Source organism: Eptesicus fuscus, chromosome 24 (assembly GCF_027574615.1).
Source record: "Eptesicus fuscus isolate TK198812 chromosome 24, DD_ASM_mEF_20220401, whole genome shotgun sequence".
Classification (NCBI taxonomy): Eukaryota; Metazoa; Chordata; class Mammalia; order Chiroptera; family Vespertilionidae; genus Eptesicus; species Eptesicus fuscus.
In genome coordinates this window covers 1,990,936-1,997,365 of record NC_072496.1, presented here as the reverse complement: position 1 = coordinate 1,997,365, position 6,430 = coordinate 1,990,936, and the positions used below count along the sequence as shown (strand labels likewise).

Here is a 6,430-nt window from a genome sequence, read left to right as displayed (position 1 = left end):
AAGAAAGAAAGAGCCCTTGCCGGTGTGGCTCCGTGGATAGAGCGTCGGCCTGCGGACTCAAGGGTCCCAGGTTCAATTCCGGTCAAGGGCATGTACCTTGGTTGCGGGCACATCCCCAGTAGGGGGCGTGCAGGAGGCAGCTGATCAATGTTTCTCTCTCATCGATGTTTCTAACTCTCTATCCCTCTCCCTTCCTCTCTGTACAAAATCAATAAAATATATTTTTTTGAAGAAGAAGAAGAAGAAGAAGAAGAAGAAGAAAGAAAGAAAGAAAGAAAGAAAGAAAGAAAGAAAGAAAGAAAGAACGAACGAACGAACGAACGAAAGAAAGAAAGAAAGAAAGAAAGAAAGAAAGAAAGAAAGAAAGAACCCTAACACCCTGGGACTGGATTCCACCTCACAGTGTTTCTGCAGCAAACCTTGTTAAAACCATTGACTGTGGTGGGGACGGGGGGACCTATTCATACACATGGTTAAAGGGAAGTGCAGGCCAACCTCCCCACAGGCTCCCAGCGGCGGGGACAGGGCTGGCCAGCCTATAAATCAGAAGCTTCCCAGCGCTCCCCGCCGGAAGGAGAGGATGCAGGAGCCGGAGAGCAGGAGAGGATTTATGACAGCTCCGAGCGGCTCCCCGGCCCGGCCGATGGGGGAGTCTTGAGACTCAGGGGGAGAAGGAAATTGGAAATAGTTGGAGCTTTCTGCCCTAAGTCCGCTGGCGCACACCCAGCCCCGGGTTATGAACACCCAGGGAAGCCGTTATGGAGCGACGATGGGTCCCTCCCTCCGTGGGAAGGCGAAGCATTTAACAAGGACATGTTCCAGCTTAAGAGACTGAGGGTCCTCGGCGGGAGGGTCCCCCTGCACGACGGTGGGATCTTGGTCTCACAGGTGCTTTTCGTTTCCGTCTTCAACTAGACGTTTCTTCTTCCGATGGTTGGAGGAGGACCCCGAGGGTCACGCGTCACAAATGCATTATTACTGGTGAGCAGCAGATTTATGTTGCGGTTCCACGGGGACATGTGATCCTTCTCGGGTTTTTATTAAAACTCCAAATTAGCGATCCAATCACATTCTCATTATCTGCTTATTAATAGTCCATTCTCCAGGTTTGGTTCTGGGTTTGTTTTGTTTTTTCTAAGTTAGGATTATATTGTAAAGGGTTGATTAATACCTTCTCGAATGCCACTCCGCCCTTAATGGAAGGCCGTCTCCTTCCATTTGCTCAGGACTGAAGTGGTGGAGACAGAAACAAAGTCCCTGCTTTGGGGCAGCTTTCCGTCTGTCGGGGGAGGCAACTCTACGTAAGAATAAATACGTGAGCCCTGACCAGTGTGGCTCAGTGGATAGAGCGTCGGCCTGCAGACTGAAGGGTCCCAGGTTCGATTCCGGTCAAGGGCATGTACCTTGGTTGTGGGCACATCCCCAGTAGGGGGCGTGCAGGAGGCAGCTGATCGGGTGTTTCTCTCTCATCGATGTTTCTAACTCTCTCTCCCTCTCCCTTCCTCTCTGTAAAAAATCAATAAAATGTATTTTTTAAAAAAAGAATAAATACGTGATAAGAATTATGCAAAGGGCAAAGACAGAGAAGAACCAGGTACTCTGAGGGTCAATGAGAGGATCTAATTCCAAGCTCTGCTCAAGGGAAAGTCGTTGTGAGAACGGAACAGAAGGTCAAGTGTGGGAGCTAAGAGCAGCCAATGACAGTCTTGGGGGGCTGGCACGGGTTCTGGGAGTGGGAACAGCGTTATCAGGCCCTGGAACAGAAGATCTTCTAGAATAGGGATGTCGCGATGGGAGTGGGGCCAGGACACAAAAGGGCATTTTAGGTGAATGATTGTGAATTTCATTCTAAAATAAAAGGAGTCATTGAATGATTTTGAAGTGTGTTTGTGTGTGTATATATACACACACACACTGAGTGGCCAGATTATTATGATCTCTGAACGCATAATCATCTGGCCACTCAGTGCATATCCTATATAATAAAAGGCTAATATGCAAATTGTCCCCTCAACCAGGAGTTCGACCAGCAGGCAGGCTGGCCAACCACCCATGTCCCCTCCCCCTGGCCAGGCTGGCCGAATCCCACCCATGCATGAATTCATGCACCGGACCTCTAATATATATATGTATATGCATATGTATATATACATACATACACACACACACACACACACACACACACACACATACACACACACTGAGTGGCCAGATTATTATGCGTTCAGGGATCATAATAATCTGGCCACTCAGTGTGTATACACACACACACACACACACATACACACACACACACAAATATACTAGTATATATATATATATACATATATATATATATATATGAATACAGCATGGGCAAAAGTAGGTTTACAGTTGTCCGTATACAAAATAACACAATGATAAATAATAATACAAGAATGAACTCCGTGTTTCCCATTCTCACAACTGTAAACCTACTTTTGCTCCGCCATGTATATAGTATACTATCTATAAATGATGTATCATATGTGAACATATAGTATACATCTTTCATATATTTTACATAGTATATTTTTTTCAGGTGCCCATGTTGCTAAAATGAAAATTTTTAAAAAAGCTTGTTCCGGTAGGTACTTTCTTTTATATTTAATATGTAACGTTTTTATAAAGTACTAAATCACTCCTGTTGTATGTCTCGTCTTGTCCCTCATCAAACTACCCAGCTAAATCGGCTCCAATACAAAATGGTGTCTCGCTGGGCCTCAGGAAGTGGGAGGAGGTCGGCAGGGACCTTTCCTTGGAGTTTTAGGAGAAGAACTCAGGGTCGGCCATGTGGATACGGCCGGCTCGTCAGCTACTTTCTGGAAAAACAGCTCCTATTTTTCTTGCTGAAAATTCAAGCCATTGAAATATTTGAGGATGCGGGGGCTTGAGTAAAATGTGTGGCTAAGCCCATTTTCCATCCAGTCCTAACCATCAGATTTTTTTTTCTCTCTTTAAATATATTTCTTTTTATGGATTTCAGAGAAGAAGGGAGAGAGACAGAAACATCGACGATGAGAGAGAATCACCAGCTGGCTGCCTCCCGCACACCTCCTACTGGGGGGGGGGGGGGGTGGACCGAGCCCGAAACCCGGGGTGCAGGCAGTCCCCCTTGTGGGCATGAACTATACCACGAGTCACATGTCATCATGCCTCAAATCACAACAGCGTTGTAAGGTTCTGTTAGAAGATACTATTCCCTCATTCACTGTCCCCTCTATGAGAACACAGAGAGAGGCCTCTCCAAGGTCAACATCAGGGTCAACATCAGGGTCAACATCAGGGTCAGCATCAGGATAAGTAGTGTTTTTCCTGAACAACGACTAGCTTGCATGCTTTTATTTTTTTTATTTTAATTTTTAAAAAAATATGATTTATTGAATTCCCATATGTTTTTTATTGACTTCAGAGAGGAAGGGGAGAGGGAGAGAGAGGGATAGAAACACCCATGATGAGAGAGAATCATGGATCGGCTGCCTCCTGCACGCCCCCTCCTGGAGATCGAGCCCGCCACCCCTGCATGGGCCCTTGACCGGAATCGAACCCGGGACCTTTTAGTCCCCAGGCCGATGCTGTGTCCACGGAGCCAAAGAAGCTAGGGCACTTGCATGCTTTTATTTCCCCCTTCATAAAATGCGTGCAAATAAATCTTGGTAAATGAAAAAAAGGCATGAAATAAATCTTGGAATGGGAGCTGTTTCCCAAGCTTGTCGGCCGCTAGAAATCTCGCAGGTGAGCTGGGTTTCTCTGAGCTCAGAGCTTTTTCTGCAGCATGTTTATGCATTGACCTCACCCCTGGGATTATTTAAATTTCCTGTTTCTGTTTCTTATGGTTGTCTTTTTTTTTTTTTAATTTCTTTCTAAGATTATTAGATCTTGGTGTATGCACTTTTTTTTGGTATGCATTTTTGTCGGCTCCAAGGTAGGGGGATTATAAATATTTTAAGTATTGGTTTTAGTGTCACAAAGAGGAGATTCTACCAAAATCAGAGGCCATTGCTAATAGTGCCTCATCAGCTAAAAGGATGGGGTTGACCAATGCATCTGCGAATCCTAAGAGGAGAAGCAGTGGAACATTCTAGAAAAGTGAGTTAGATTTGACTTCTAAAGAGCCGCCAAGAATGACCATCTGAGTTAGGAAGTCCTAGCTGCCCCAAATCTTTTTAAAAAATATATATTTTAATTGATTTCAGAGAGGAAGGGAGGGAGAGAGAGAGATAGAAACATCCATGATGAGAGAGAATCATGGATCGGCTGCCTCCTGCACGCCCCACACTGGGGATCGAGCCTGCAACCTGGGCATGGGCCCTGATCAAGAATCGAACCGTGACCTCCTGGTTCATAATGCTCAACCATTGAGCCTCGCCAGCCAGGCTGCCCCAAATCTTCATGGCATAATGAAATAGTTTAGTTTTCACTCACGTGAATTCCAGAGTTGGGTTATCATGATCAACTGTCCTCAAAATGGTGATTCAGGGTCACAGGCCGGCTTTTTTTTTTTTTTCCCTTTCCAAAATGTGGCTTTCAAGTTTCCAGGGTTTTCCTGCAGCAAGCCACTGGAGGAGGAACGAGAATGCAGCCTGGCATCTAGGTTTTTATGGGCCAAGTCATGAAAATCTCTCTCTTCTCTGTCTCTCTCTGTCTCTCTTCTTTCGACAAAATTAATTTATTTCCCATAGTTTTGGAGGCTAGGAGTCAGCGTGGCAGCATGGTTCTATCATTTCTGAGAACGTCTTTATTGCCCGTTCTCCCTAAAGGATGGTTTCACTGACTATAGAATCCATGATCTATTCCTTCAGCATCTACAAAGTTCAACACCACTTCCTTCTGCCCCCCATGGTTTCACGTGAGAAATCTGCTGTCACCGTGCTGGTGTTCCCATGCAGGTAATGACCCACTTTGTCCTTAGTTTTCAGAAGTTTATTTATGAATTTATGATGTGTCTTGGTGTCAATTTACTTGGTTGTTGTTGTTTTTTTCCTGTTTGGGCTCCATTCAGCTTTTCATATCTGTGGATTAATAACCTTTGCCAAATCTGGGAAGTCTTCACCCAATTTTTCTCGAATGCTCTTTCACCCCTGCCTTCTTGTTCTCTACTTCTGAGACTCTGGCAATACAAATTATGGGCCTTTTGCTATTATTTTGGGGTAAATTTCATTAATCTGACTTCAAATTCACTGATTTTTATCCCCTTTCACCTCATCTCTACGATTGAGCCCATCCAGGTAACTGTTATTTCTCCTGTTGTATTTGTCACTTGTATGATTTTTTTTTTTGTGGTAACATCTATTTCTTTGCTGATATTTTCCATTTTTTTTCCTTTCATGTCAACAGAATTGGTCATTGCTCGTGAAATCACTTTTATGATGCTGACTTCAAAAATCTTTGTTAGATAAATCCAGCCTCTGATTCAATGTTGGCATCAATGCATTTCCTTTTCTCATTCAAGTTGTCGTTTTCCTGGTTCTTGGGCTTACGGGTGATTTTCCATTATATCCTGGACATTTTAGATATCATGCTAAGAAACTCAGAATTCTCCTTGATTATTGTTTACATTTTACCAGGCCGCACCCTACGTAGGTTTGGCAAACAAGTCCCGGCTCAGTTTTATGGGCTACAGGTCCCACAATCAGTTAATTTTCCAAGTGTTTACAGTGTTATCTTTTTAAATATATATTTTATTGGTTTTTTACAGAGAGGAAGGGAGAGGGATAGAGAATTAGAAACATCGATGAGAGAGAAACATCAGCCAACTGCCTCCTGCACACCCCCTACTGGGAATGTGCCCGCAACCAAGGTACATGCCCTTGACCGGAATTGAACCCAGGACCCTTCAGTCCGCAGGCCGACGCTCTATCCACTGAGCCACAGCGGTGAGGGCTACAGTGTTATTTTTTGTTTGCTTGGTCTCTCTAGGGCCATGGGGGCTCTCACTGGTCTCCGCTGATGATAGAAACGACCCATTTTACTTTTTTACATGCTATTCGTATGTGTATTTCTATCACTTGTCAGATTAAATAAAATTTACATCACGATAAAGGAGATATAATGCATTTCATGAGCTCCATTCAAAGAAAGCATTGGAGTTAGTACATATAGCTGCAAAGGATTCGGGTTTTATTATAACTAAGAATGTGTGTACGACTCTTCACGTGTACAGTTCCTTCCCATATTGAGAATGGCCGCGGATGCGGCTTCACTTTCCTAACGTTGTGTACTTAAGAGTGAAATAGTCCGGCACAAGCATTCCCTGAGCGTCAGGAGACAACGCCCACAAAGACAGGATGAAAGAACCTGAGGCCGGGAAAGGGGGAAATGGTGAGAACCTGGGCCTGAGGAGGCGGGACATCCTGGGGAGAGGAGCCAGGTTCCCCGGAAGAACTCCAGCTTCATCCAGGTTTCTCCTGGG

The 6,430-nt window shown here is 44.5% G+C and overlaps 1 long non-coding RNA gene across 1 annotated transcript; it reads left to right on the top strand.

Moving 5' to 3' along the window:
- Positions 1–917: 917 nt before the first annotated feature.
- Positions 918–5,422, top strand: LOC129148288 (uncharacterized). Its single transcript, XR_008555362.1, has 3 exons — positions 918–981; positions 4,821–4,907; positions 5,356–5,422. It is a non-coding gene; the product is annotated as an uncharacterized LOC129148288 (long non-coding RNA).
- Positions 5,423–6,430: the final 1,008 nt, after the last annotated feature.